Source organism: Phaenicophaeus curvirostris, chromosome 8 (genome assembly GCF_032191515.1).
Source record: "Phaenicophaeus curvirostris isolate KB17595 chromosome 8, BPBGC_Pcur_1.0, whole genome shotgun sequence".
NCBI classification, from domain to species: domain Eukaryota; kingdom Metazoa; phylum Chordata; class Aves; order Cuculiformes; family Cuculidae; genus Phaenicophaeus; species Phaenicophaeus curvirostris.
In genome coordinates, this window is record NC_091399.1 from 37,362,099 (window position 1) to 37,375,949 (window position 13,851).

The 13,851-nt window shown below is 46.7% G+C and overlaps 1 protein-coding gene across 2 annotated transcripts in view; it reads right to left on the minus strand.

The window, feature by feature from the left end:
• JAK1 (Janus kinase 1) overlaps positions 1-3,737 on the minus strand; it is a 65,945-nt gene extending 62,208 nt beyond the window's left edge. Inside the window, exon 1 of one of the 2 annotated variants that reach the window (XM_069861859.1) lies at positions 3,665-3,737. The gene's annotated coding sequence lies outside the window, so the exon portion shown is untranslated. The remainder of the gene's footprint in view (positions 1-3,664) is intronic. The other variant, XM_069861860.1, reaches the window with a different exon arrangement.
• Positions 3,738-13,851: the final 10,114 nt, after the last annotated feature.

Here is a 13,851-nt window from a genome sequence, read left to right on the forward strand (position 1 = left end):
GAGAATCCATTCTCCTTCTTGATGAAGTTCAAGCACATTTGTCTTGCCTTATGAACAAAACTGCGCAGTACCAGCCGACGAAAAAGCTTCCTTTGTGAAAGGCAGGCTGTGAGAAATAACTGACTGAATCATGCACTGAGCTGTAAAAGCCATTTTCGATCAATTCAGCAAGTGTTTGCCATTACCAATACCTGAAATCTAATTGCATTTTAAGTGCTTTAGAGATCTGGAGCAACTCTGAGTGTGTTTACAGGAATAACGCCCAATTTTTAAGAATCTGCAAACTGTTGGACAGATTACAAGAGAATAACTTGAATATTGCCAGTTTATGATCCAGACAAAAACATTTCATCATTTTTAATTGCTGTTGGACACGAGAACAGTCAGGAACCAAAACCCAATGCTGCCTTCTCTCCACAACTGGCTTCTCAGCAAGCTTTCTTGTTCAGAGATTGTCAAAACAATCCTTTTCACACCTTAATACTAACCAGTCTTCAGGGTTTGTTTTTACGCATAAAAGATTTGACCTCTCAAGACAACTCAAACACCTTCCTCTATGTAAACACAGGGCAGCTCTTTCTCCTGCAATTCAAGCCCAACACAGCATACAGATTCAAGGGTTCTCCATTAGGGTTCGGGCTGTATTTTGAACCACTCTTCCTCATACCAAGTCAGGCAGCAGCAGCAAGGTTGCCAAGAAACTAGAGGCTAGTTCTGCAGGAGAAAAAAATGTTTCACCTCCAAATCAAGAGAGGGTAGGAAGGTACGTGGTAGGAAATAGGTGAAATCTTCCTGCCCGTCACAGCGGGCATCACTGTTAGGACGCTGCCTACAGAAATGGAGATTTTTTTCCCCTGTACGCAAAAAAGGGAAGCAGGTTTCTGTGAATTTGGTCTTTTACTTGTATGGCTGTAAACTACTACAGAAACGTCCATCTAAACTTACTGAATTGGTATCACTTATTCTTCCAACCAAGGACCCTGGATGAGTTCCAAGAGGTAAGGTAAAAGAATTGAAATAGGTTTAAATCGAAGAGTATTTGGCTAAAAAAAAGGAGTTTAAAAGGTACATTGGTTTTACCCACTGAGCCTCTCCAGTGACTGTTCAGGTACACTTCAGCTTTTTACTTTCCAGTTGGCAAAGGTTTGCTTTCCAAAGTTTTCATATTAGATATTCGCTACAGATCCTGCTTCTGACTTGTTTTTTAAATGAGCAAACTGAACAGATAGGTCAATCTGGACATACAGAAATAGCATATTCTTGAACAGCTCAAGATTTACAGAACATACCTCTCAAAAAGGGCAACTTTGAAGTTAATTTTGAAAGACTTTTGCAGCACAGAGGCTTCCAGGAGTTCACAAACTTAAAGTTGCTTCAGTTCTGTGTTTGTATTTTTGTGCAAATTTAAACCCACTCAGCCTGGCTTTTCAAAAGTTTTTCACCTAACCTTTCCCAAAGGTCAAATGTTTGCTCTGTGAGAGCACAGTATATTCTCTGTTCCACTGGGCTTTGGAGCAAATGGCTTGCAGACACTTAGACAAGTAAGATATTTAAGAAGAACTGAAGCACTACAAATGCATTCACAAAAACACTTGTACAATCTGCCTCTGATCTTTAATACCACAAATGACAGCAAGAGCCTGGTGCAACCTGCAGTTTGCTCAGAGGTGACCAGAGTGCCCATCACAGGCTCCATATTCCACAGCACCTGTCTGTGTTACCTTGCACAAACCCAGACCAAGGTGCAACTTCCTGCACATTTTAAAAACAAGCGCCCCAAGGAAATGCCTACTGCTCCCCATATATGGCCAAAACTGAACTTAATACCGAACTTCAGCACCCGTGAATTAAATGGTACCAACGTACATGCATTCTGCTCAAGAATAAAATCACAGAGAAGCTACTATGAGCAAGAATTAAACTGGGCAACTTGGAATCCTCAACATAAGAAAGATATGGAACTGTTGGAACAGGTCCAGAGGAGGGCTGCAAAGATGATCAGAGGAATGGAGCACCTCCCAAACAAGGACAGGCTGAGAGAGTTGGGTTTGTTGAGCCCGGAGAAGAGAAGGCTCTGAGGAGATCTTACAGCGACCTTCCAGTACCTGAAAGGGGCTACAAGAAAGCTGAGGAGAGGCTGTTCACTAAGCTTGTGGTGATAGGATGAGTGGCAATGGGTATAAACTAGAGAGATTTAGGATAGACATAAGGAAGAATCTCTTCACAATGAGGGTGGTGAGGCACTGGCACAGGTTGCCCAGGGAAGCTGCGGATGCCCCAGACCTGGAGGTGTTCAAGGCCAGATTGGATGGGGCTTTGGGCAGTCTGGTCTAGTGGAAGGTGTCCCTGCCCATCGCAGGGGGGGGTGGAACCGGATGATCTTCAAGATCCCTTCCAACCCAAACCATTCCATGGTTCTATGAATTAAGCTTTAACAGTGGGGCGACTTTGGATTATTTCCACCTCCCCAAAAACCCCTTTACTGCTCCGCGCCCCTCTGACCTCCAAGTCTCTACCAACCCACTGACCTCAACCTGTCAGAGCAGCCGCCCCATTAGCCACAGGCTTCCCCAGCACGTCCCCATCCTCCTCCTCAGCAAAGAGCCGCACTCAAAGCGAGCCGTGACCGACACCTGCCGTGCTGCCCTCCTGCCCACAGCCCACAGGCCGCTGGAGCAGTGACAGCCTTTCCCCAACCATTCTACAAGCCCATAAGCCTATGATCTCCCCTGGTGCCACCGCCTGTCACTGGGGCGAACACCCCCCACACTACAGCAGCGGGGTGACAGCCTTTCCCATCCCACTGCTCCGCATCCATAAACTTCGCACGTGCATTTTGAAACCCCTAAATCAACAGGATTACCTGAACAACGCGGCGATTGTTCTGACACACACACATAAAGCAGAACGACGTTTGTAGGTGCCTGGTGGGACAAGTCCCTCCTTGTAGGTGGGACTCAGCTCGCTGGGTTCCCCACTCCACACCCCCGCGTGTCCCTTCGGGTGTCCCGCAGGGTGGGTGTCACCCCTGGAGGGCAGGAGCAGCCACAGAGCAGGGCAGAAGGGTGTCCTGCAGGGTGGGTGACACCTCCCCAAGGGAAGGAGCAGCCACCGATTGGGGCAGAAGGCTGTCCCACAGGGTGGGTATCACCCTCCGAGGGCAGGAGGCTGTCCCGCAGGGCGGCTGTCACCCCCCCAAGGGAAGGAACACCCGCAGAGCGAGGCAGGAGGGCGTCCCGCAGGGCGGCTGTCACCCCTCGAAGGCAGGAGGGTGTCCCGAAGGGTGAGTGTCACCCCCCCAAGGGAAGGAGCACCCGCAGAGCGAGGCAGGAGGCTGTCCCGCAGGGTGGGTATCGCCCTCCGAGGGCAGGAGGCTGTCCCACAGGGTGGGTATCGCCCTCCGAGGGCAGGAGGCTGTCCCACAGGGTGGGTATCGCCCTCCGAGGGCAGGAGGCTGTCCCGCAGGGCGGCTGTCACCCCCCGAGAACAGGAGGGCGTCCCGCAGGGCAGCCGGCCCCATCCCCGAGCGCTGGGCGGAGGCAGCGGCTGCCCTCGCTCAGCAGACCGAGCTCACAGGCCCCGTCTCGGCGCGGTCTGCCCGCACCACGGGGAGGCGGAGCCGCAGCCGCCCCGGTTCCCCGCGCCCCCCGCCCCACTCACTCACCGGTACCGCCGCGTCTCTCGGGGCTGCGGGCCCGACCCGGCCCGGTGCGCGCGAGAGCGGGGCCCGCGGGATGGGGGGGGCGGGGGGCGGGGCCGCGCATGCGCCACGGGGTGGGGGGCGGTCCCGCAGCGCCCAGGAAGGAGGCGGGAGGGGGGGCGGTGCGTTCGCCCCAGTGACAGGCGGTGGCACCGGGGGACGTTATAGGCTTGTGGGCTTATGGAATGGCTGGGGAAGGGCTGTCACCGCTCCGGCGGCCTGTGGGCAGGAGGACAGCACGGCAGGTGCCGGTCACGGCTCGCCTTGAGCGCGGCTCTTTGCTGAGGAGGAGGATGGGGACGTGCTGGGAAAGCCTGGGGCTAACGGGGCGGCTGCTCTGACGGGCTGAGCTCAGGGAATGTATTTAGAGGCGTAGAGACTTGGAGGTCAGAGGGGCGCAGAGCAGTAAAGGGGTTTTTGGGGAGGTGGAAATAATCCAAAGTCGCCCCACTGTTTAAGCTTGATGCGTAGAATGGTTTGGGTTGGAAGGGACCTTCAAGATCATCTGGTTCCTCACTCCCGGTGATGGGCAGGGACACCTCCGACCAGCCCAGGCTGCCCAAGGTCCATCAAACCCGGCCCTGAACACCCCACAGCTTCCTTGGGAACCTGTGCCAGCGCCTCACCAAGTGAAGAAATTCTTCCTTATATCTAGTCTGTGACCCTCTCCAGAAAAGGCTTCAACTTGCACCACGGGAGGGTTAGATCAGACATTTAAACAAAATTTCCGTAGCGAAAAAGTGGTGAAGCTTTGGCACAGGATTCCAAGGGAACTGGCAGAGTCCCCATCCCTAGAGTGTTCAAAGAACGTGTCACTGTGGCACTCTGGGACATGGCTTAGTGGGCACGGTGGCACTGGGCTGGCAGTGGGGCTGGAGGATCTTAGAGGTCTGTCCCAACCCTAATGTTTCTATGATTCTGTGAAGGGTCTACGATGGATCTGCCTCCTGGGTTGTGTAAAAAGAGGTATAGAACCCAGCCCAGTGCCCAGGTGAGCACCCAGGGCTTCATAGAAGGTGCCTCTGCCGCCCAAGTGCTGAGGCTGCAGCTCTTGTCTCCGCCGAGGCCTGGAGGTGCAGGCAGAGCCATGGGCCTATTTAGATTGTTTTTATAAAACTACAGTCTTATTGTCACCTTCATGCAGCCAGGAGCGAGCTGGCATAAACATTGACACCAAAATAAGGAGACTGGCACAACTCTGCCATCTGCACAGAAAATAAATGGGTTTTCTCATCGTGATCTCAAACTCTTCTCAAAATCAAAGGAACCGGCACAAGTGGAAGTGATAGCAGTAAGAAAATTATTCAGTTCAATGAAGCGATTCCTCCATTCCCACACATGCCCACATGCTTGCCATCTTCTTCTGAAAGAAGAGCCAATCAGCTGCTGGCCTTTGTCCTAAGAGCCAAATCCATCATTAAAAACCTGCCCTGGTAAATGTGCCCCCTCTCAATGTAATGGTATTTTGATGTAACTCGGACTAATTAGAGCACACTGATAACATCTCTTTGAAGGTCTTCCCATGCACGGCAGCACATCGGTGTGCAAGTCCCATTGCTGTTAGGAAGGGTTTATAGGCTATACACTGATGCAGGTTCCAGCTCATCTGCCAAGTGCCCCTGTGATTCTGAGTTTTGAACCTTTTCTCCAGGAAATCAACCCAAAGCTTTTCATCTCTCGCACAGGAGCTGGAAGTCAGGGGCTGATTGCGCAGAAGTGCACATGCATGCGTGTCCAGGTGGTTGTAGTTTATGCACTAAGGATAGATAATTATTGCTTACTATTTTTTCCCTCTCCCAAGAGGAAGAAGGCCAACCATTCCTACCTGTTTCCACAGCTGTCAGGGAACCAGCAGAGCATACTTTGGATGCTTTTTCACCATGTTAACTTTATTCCTCAACCCCAGGGCATCACTGGGTCAGGATTAACTGTGTTGTGGATGCACGGGAAATCACTGGAGTCTCATCCCATTTCCATCACTCTGGTAATCTCAACTCAGTTCAGAACAGAGCCTGAGGCTGGAAGGTGAGATGTCAAACCCTGTAGAGGTGCCTGGCCCTCTTGCTCTCTTGTTCCTATCCACCATGATCTGCCTGCACAGGCTGTACTTCCATTGATTAGCTTTCATTCCTGCTATCCCTTTCCGTGGCTTTGCCTTTGTAATAAAATCAGGTTTTTCTCAGTGGGTTTTCATGCCGAATAACATACCAGATCTTTATTATTTATGCTTTACAGGCTCGTTTCCCAATACAGCAACTGATACTACAAATGTCCTTAAATCCTGAAGCTCAGAGCTGCAAATCAAAGCAAAGCTGAGGAGGTGGCTGTGACGGAAGAGTTGCATAAGGAGCTTAGCCTGCAGCTGCTCATGGCTGCCACAGCTCAGAGGAGAGCAGCTTTACCTCTGCCTCCATCTAAGTCAGTGCCCAGAGCCCAAAACCGTGCCCAGGAATGACCCAGGCTTCCAAAGACCATGTCCTTCAGTGAGAATTAAATTCTTGCATGCTCACACACTTCACTTTAAAAAACCAAGGCTGGACTCATATGGAAACTGCGTGTTCCTGTGGAAATTGCAGGCTCCTAGTCCTGCCTGCAATGTGAGCATTTTGCTTTCTCTCCTTCATTTCAGGGTACTGGTGTCTGCTGGTTGCGACTGGTTGTTCTGTGACATATAACTACGATGAAATCAACGTGCTTCTAAAAATTACTCCAAGAACTATGTTAATAACAGGGGAGGATTTCCAACTTCTCCCCAAAATGGCCTGCTTTTGCCACAACATACCATCCTATGGGAAGTATGTAATCCTGTATTAAAACCTTTAAATTCTCTAAGGAATTAATCACATGTATTTATAGCTGAATATGTTCTCTTGCTTATAAAGAGATAGGCAGGCAAAGAGCTGCAGAAAAGGCCTTTGGTGCAAAGTCAGGTTTCCTTACCCATGTAAGTACTGTGCTGGGGTGCAGTGACAGGTCAGAAGAGTTATTTTGTATGTTATGTACTTTATTTTGCAACTTCCAAGAGTCACTAATATCCTCTTCAAAAAAAAAAGGCAAAATACAGATTACTAGACTGGTCTGTCTTGGCATTTGTGAATTAAAAACCCAACTGAATTAAAACAAATTCTCTCTTGTAGCCTTTTTTAAAGAAGGGGTAGAGATCGGTGCACAAATTATCCCTTACTTGTTTGCTCTGCAGTTTGGTTTTCAAGCTTCTACAAGCTTTGCCTCTGAAATGGTGATCTCTACACACTAATTTAAACAGAGTAAATGTTAAGAAGGCCTTTCTTCATGCCATTTCAAGCTGGGGGCCCTGTGTACAGTAAAGTGCTTTGAATCACCAATGCCATCAGCTTGAGATTGACTGGACCTTTACATAAGTCTGATTTAATACTATGTAAGTGGTTTCGGTTTATCATTGATTTGTTCGTGGCAGTATTTCTGGAGCCTGGTTCTTCTCATACATACCAGCAAAAACCAGGAGGAGGTAATGAAGTCACTGACACTGTGTAATGTGTCAAATGGGCTGCCTGCTTTCAATGTCAGCAATTCCTTAAACTGTAATAGTATTAGAAAGTGTTCTGAGAATAATCCTCTGTGCTCTTTTATGCATCTGTGGAGTGTCAGGCTATGTACAGCACTGCTCAAATTAGACTTTATATTTTAAATTATTTGGGGTTTTCCCCAAAAGGAAAACATTCTTCCATTTTTATCTCCAGGGAAAAAAATGGGAGTTACAAAGGAGAGCAAGTTGAGCATTTCTACTCAAAATTGACAAAACTGATCATCTCACTTAGAGTTATCTTTTCTAACAGAGAGAGCAGAAATTGTTTTCAGCTGGACCCATGCAGGGTTTGGTTCACCCTGCGGCCGCAGCATGGAGCTGGGCCGCTGGGCCAGGAGAAGTAGGACGATCAGGCTATTGGGCAGCACAGAGTTGGGCCAGGCAAAAGGGATCACCCAGCAACAAGCTTAGGTGCTTCGAGCCATCCGTGGGATGCCCAGCATTTGGGTGTTGCAGGTGAATTCACCCTGCACCCTCCTCCCCTTCATGTCTGCCCATCGGCGCAGTGGATAGCACTGCTCCTCATCACCACGCAACATCTTACAGACTGCAAGGCCCCCGGATGTGGCAGCGGTGGGGTGGGACTTGCCACAGGAGCTGTATAAATAGATACATAAGAGAACAAATTCTTTCATCTGATCTGTTGTTGAAATTATCTTAAGTTTCCTGTGCTCACATAACGTGCGTGAAACCATGTTTGTGACACTGTTTTCAGAAGGCTTGTCTCTGCTTGGAAAAATAAATGAGAGTGTTTATTTTGAGACATCAGGAATGTGGAAGTTGCTTCTTCATAATTAACAGCTTCTAACAATGGTGCTCAGACTTTTTTTGTTTTTAAGCTAAATGGGGTTTCCCATAATCTCAGTTTGGGGAAGAAATACTTCATGTAGGTAGACCCAATTTACTTTGCAAATAAGCGATGAAGTGTTGTCTATCCAAAGTCATCCGTGTTCTGAGGGTGCTGTGGGAGCTGCTGCTGAAAGCCAAGCTGCAGGGGGATTTCCTTTGCAGGGCTGAATCAAGCTGGCAGAGTGTGTAGGAGGTGCAACACGTAGCTCCATTTCCCAACTTCCTTGTCTAGGGGGCTGGAGTTCACTCACTTTGCTACAGGCTCAGGAGCATGAAGACACTGTCGCCACATCTCAGTCCTTCCTCAGGCAATGTTCAGGTTGCTACTTGCCTTTATTGTCTGTTTTTTTCTGGTTGCTAGCTTTCTGGTTCTTCATTGTCCTCATAACAAACTGAAGCAACAGCATTATTTGCATTTTTTTCCCAGATTTCTCTGCTGAAAAACATACCTTATGTTTATTTGTTATGATGCAGAAACTGGGTTTGTGTAAAGAGCTGCAGAGCCGATGCAAATGATGGAGTTAACAGCAGTGCCAGTGGCCAGGCAGCTGGTAGATGGCAACTAATGCAGCCTATGTCTGTTTTTTGTCTCAGCCATCACTACTCTGAAGTGTAATGGAGCAGTGGGTGGTGGTGGTGATGGTAATGGTCGTGGCGATGGTAGTGACGGTGGCCATTTCCAAATCCTGCTTCTGATTCCCTCTCCACTCTAGTCAGATTTATCCATTAAGCACCTTTTTATTGTCTCAAGAAGGCTAACAAAATACGCAAAGATAAATTTGTTTTGCCTAGAACCTCAAATGCGTTTTCTTCAGCTCACCTGCTTTCGAGTGCCGCTGTTTCCAGACGTATGAGTTTGGTGCTGGCACAGTTCACAGGTACCCACTTGCTGCCTGGCTGCCTGCCAGCCACACTGCTAGAGCTAGACCCACTTGCTTATATTTATATATATATACATATAACCCAGAAAAAGCTCTGTGTGTACAGCTGACTTTTGTAAGGGCAAGTTTAGCACTAACTGGAATTGCAGGTGGGTCTGCTAGTGGGGAGAGATGAAGCAGAGCAGTGACCTCAATCAGAGCAATAATTAAATTTTTACATCTGGAAATGTCACGTTCCTCACCAAAACGTTCACCTTTCCATAGTGATACACAATTCTGATTCACATCCCTCGTAGTCCACAGAGCTTGTTTACATGGCTTGGGGGCACTTCTCAGGTCAGCATCCAGCATCTGAGACCAGGAGCCTCTTCCTCTTTCAGGAGAACACACATAACCTGGAGTATGCAGCACTTCTGAAATCTTTTAACAAAGTTTTAGCAGCTGGGACATACGGCCTTGCTTGGACAACTTCCCAAGTACATTCTGTTGTTGCTGCAATTTTTCTCATGTGCTTTTGGAAACTCACTTTTCCTTGGTCTATGTTATAAAGCAGCATTTTTACGTGGCATTTGCCATATTCTCCCTTTCTCTATCATACAGAGAATTAAGGCCATGACTCCAGGAAGGGCGTTATTCGCATTGGCAAAGAGGGTTCAGAAATACAAGTGGGATGGCAAACAAATTCCAAATCTGGGGAATGTGGACTTTTTCCCAAGCCCATTACAGATAAGCAAGATCACTGTCAGGAGCTTAGTGCATCAGTCATTGCCTTCATCCTGCCATGCTGCTTAACCATGTGCATCATGGATTCAGCAGGATTGCCTGGCTGCTAGGAAGATATAGGGGAAGAGAAAAATGAAAAATGCTAGTGATCTTAGAGACATAGAAAGATTCGGTTCGGGCTGGTCTCCATTACCCTGGGTTGTGTTCAAATGGCATGGTCTACATAAGAGGGCAATTGTCACAGTACATTCAGGTACTGTTAGCTCTGGGTTTCAAATGTACCAAGACCATTGAGGTTTCAGTACAAAATCTAGTGGAAATAGCTGGTGCTGCCGTTACATTCCATGAAACCTGTGGAGGAGAAAAGCATTGTAGAAGTTTTCTCCCATTTTGTGTAACTTTTTTTCCCCTCATTTCCTCTAAAGTGAAACATATTATATCGTATGCAATTGTTTTCAAAGGCTGCGTTGTTTCCTTTAACTTAGCTGAGTTAGAGGTAGAAAAGTGCAGAATCCTTAGACTAAAAAGGAACTAGATGGATACTGTGTTCCTCTAATAATTTTCAGATAAAACACCCACTGTGAATTTGATATTAAAATTAATTTTCCTTTAATGGGGATGCAAATGCAGCAGCGTATCACATTTACATCCAAAAGTAATTAGGCTTCATTAGCAATAAACCTCTGGAAATTTTAATTTCCAGGGTTCCTTGGAGCATTGCATTTCAAAACAGAATGCAGCAAGGCTTTAGATGCTGGAGGGGCAGCATCACATGCTGTCTGGAGACATTGTTGTTCTGCACTGGATGGAAATTCTTCTAAAACAAACATGGGCTTTTTAATCACTCTGGGAACGTGAAGATAACATGTTTAAGGAAATTGCTTGTACATGAGATACACCAAATCAGCAGGTAATCCTGGGCACACATCAAGAACATCAACGTGGAGCCTGTCACGTGTCTGCTGATCTGTGCCTACCTAAACCAGCGCAGCTTTTGGCAGTGCTCTTCCACAGGAAAGGTATGGACTCCTCCTCATCCACTTCTCTCAGGAAGAACTGCTTCTTCTCTGGTGCTCCAAAATGCTGACCCTAAAGAGCATTTGTGCATTTGCATTTTTGCTTATGCGTTTTGTTGAAAGTCTGGCTCTCTTTAAAAAAAAATGCAGGAGGTGAGACTCCTAGTTACAGAAAACAGTTACCCCGGTAACTTCAGGTAAAAATGAAATCACTAATGTTCAGACCTGCTACTGACTTCACCTACACATCTGCCAAGCCCTTCTCCAGGGCTTTTCACACAAGCTCTTTGCTACCACCCGACCCAAACTACCTATGCTGGTACTGCCCTTGTTCATGCAGCCCTTAACCCATTTCCTTCAACTTCACATCACCATCAGCCCCACGTTGGTCCTAACACAAGGGACAAGACCCACGGATCGTGTCTTCTTGTGTGGGGCAACACAATGGTATTGGGAAGGGGTCTGTGGCTCTGTTGTCCGTCCACCAACACCTCAAACAGGAATCATTTGCTCTCACAGACTTATTTTTAGGCAGGAGGAATCTGAAGCTTGTGCAAATGTTTAAACACATGTCTCTCTTGAATTATTCAGTGTACTCTGCCTGCTTCTGGAGTTAATTAAAACAGAGGGCAGTTGATAGCAAGGTCTCACATTCACTGTAGGGAAGAGGCAGTGAACTGTGGCAGAGAGACTGCTGATAACCACCTGCCCTCTCCATCCCCCCCTGCACCGCAACTGCTGTGCTCCCTTGGCACTGCTGACCAGCAGCAGAGCACCAAGTCATAAAGAGTTTCCCTTAATTTAAGGTTACGTGTGCGTGCACAGCACTGGGCACTGACGTGTCCTGATCTCTGTTTAAAGCTGCAATGCCTGATTTCAGAGGATCCAGGGAACCACCCAAACCAAGAACCATTTCCCTCCTGAGCAGCCTCACACACTTTTTTGTGTTTTCTGATATGGTTAAAGGAGGCTTTTACCAGTGTCAGATGCACATCCCTGCATACCAAAAAAACCCGCAGACTAAGTGCAGCTCTCGTCCTCTTGGAGTCAACAGGGAACTTGATATTGGGATTGGAATTTCCCCTGTGATCTGAAGTCCAGGTCTGAGCCAAAAGCCCTTTGGAGTCAAGAGGGGTCCCAGCAGTGTTTGATCGCAAAAAGCTTGTAATGTTAGCCCAACATAAATGCACAATCTTGTGTAAGGGTACATTAATCCACACAGAGAACCATACCCCATTCCTGCTCCTGTGAAATGTTATGAACAGCAGATTATGTACCAAGTTGTATAATCTTGACTTTATTATCTGCCTGAATACTGGAAATGATAGCAGTAACGTTGATATCATACCACGCTGAAACACGCAGTTCCTGAGGAGTATTCTTGTCCCCAATCAGACATCAATTAAAGTCACAGTTTCCCTTTGTGTATCAGGCTACTTACAAAAATGCATGGTTTACATATTCTCCAACAACTCAGCTAGCAGATAACCTCCAGAACGTGAGATACTGTCAAAAATATTTTACGCAGAAAGGAGGAATAATGGTGTCTTTCCCTATTCACACAGTACTCCTGGGGACTACTTTTCCCAGTAATGAGCACATGTAATTGCCATTACTGTTACTGCAAAATGTTTGCACTGAGTGTAAAAATACCCCTCACCTGGAAAAGAAGCATGAACATAATCACAGCGCTCCACTGAGAGCAGCAAAAGTGGGAATGCAGCTCTAACACATGGATCAGATTTTATTCTAAAAAAGTGAAAATATTGCCATGGTTAAGCTGAGCATGTTTGTAGTGAATGATTAATGTTGAATGAACTTTTACAGGCAGGGTGCTCTAACTGAGCAGTTTTGGGAGCTAGCATGCCAACAAGATACCTCTATATCTAAAGAAAAAAACAATGTTGCATGGCTGAGCTGGTGACATTTCTCATCACACAAACAGATTTCACCACAGTCTTCATTAACTTGGTTCTTTCATTGTGCCTTGTCCAGCATATCCAGGCTGACATCCAGAAATTGCTTAACCTAACCTAAAATGCAGTTTGTCATTGTTGTATTCTGGTACGTCTAATATTTGCACATACTGGGATGTTGCCATTAGGCTACTTGATTCGTAAAATGTTTAATCAAGAAAGCCTGGATTAAAGTTCAAGTGCTCTGCACTAGTCAGAGATGATCTGAATGAACAGTAATTAAAACACAGACTGATTCATATGGGCCACTGCTGGACTTTGAAATAACAACTCCATGCTTGAAACTCAGTTGGGAAGGATTCTTTTTATTTTAGTACAACTAAAATGAGGCTTTTTTGTACTGATGATTCATACTGAACAGTAATAGAAGTCACAGTTAAGAAAAAAAAAAGCATTTTGGGAAAAGGTAACATTTTTATCTGGTTTTCACCTAGGCTGAGCACTAGTAGACAATGGAAATCTCTTTTCCCACTGTTGTCAGAAGCCTATAGTGGCTGGCTAGCCTGCTTGGAGCAGAGAATTCAACCTTAAAAGGATGATTTGTGGATGTGAGCCAGGGACACAGAACAGCCATTCTTGTAGAGTCCAAGCCCTGAGGAGATGTCACAGAAGCAGAACTGCTGTTCTTATGCAGAACGTGGGTGGGAAGGTGATGGCCTCCAAATGGGAAAAGAGACTTTCCTGATGAAAGAGCCTGAGAACCACTGGGTTAGAACAAATCCGTCTGGAATGACAGCTGAGATGTGTCACAAGAAAATTGTCTTGCATTGGGATCAAACCCATAAATTACAGAAAGCTTCATCAGAAAATGGATGGTCCCCAGAGACCTTATTTTTGAGCAGAAAGTGATGTGCTGTATCACTGTATGCATGTTGTTTACATCTTGCTTCAACACAGTTAGTGGAAGGAAGTGCTTCACTGCCAAAAAGTACATGACAGTTGCATTGTTTGTGTGTAGCAGTATTTAGACATAGCAAACCCACCAGTATTTATAATAAGTCTGTCCCATTTTGATATCAGTAGGAAGCTACAGGAAAAAGAGATGGACCCTATGACCACTGAGCTAGAGAGGGAGATAAAGGCTCCCAGTAAATCTTCTCAGAGAGGTGTTGTTTTCAGGCACAGACAGCGTTTCAGTTCC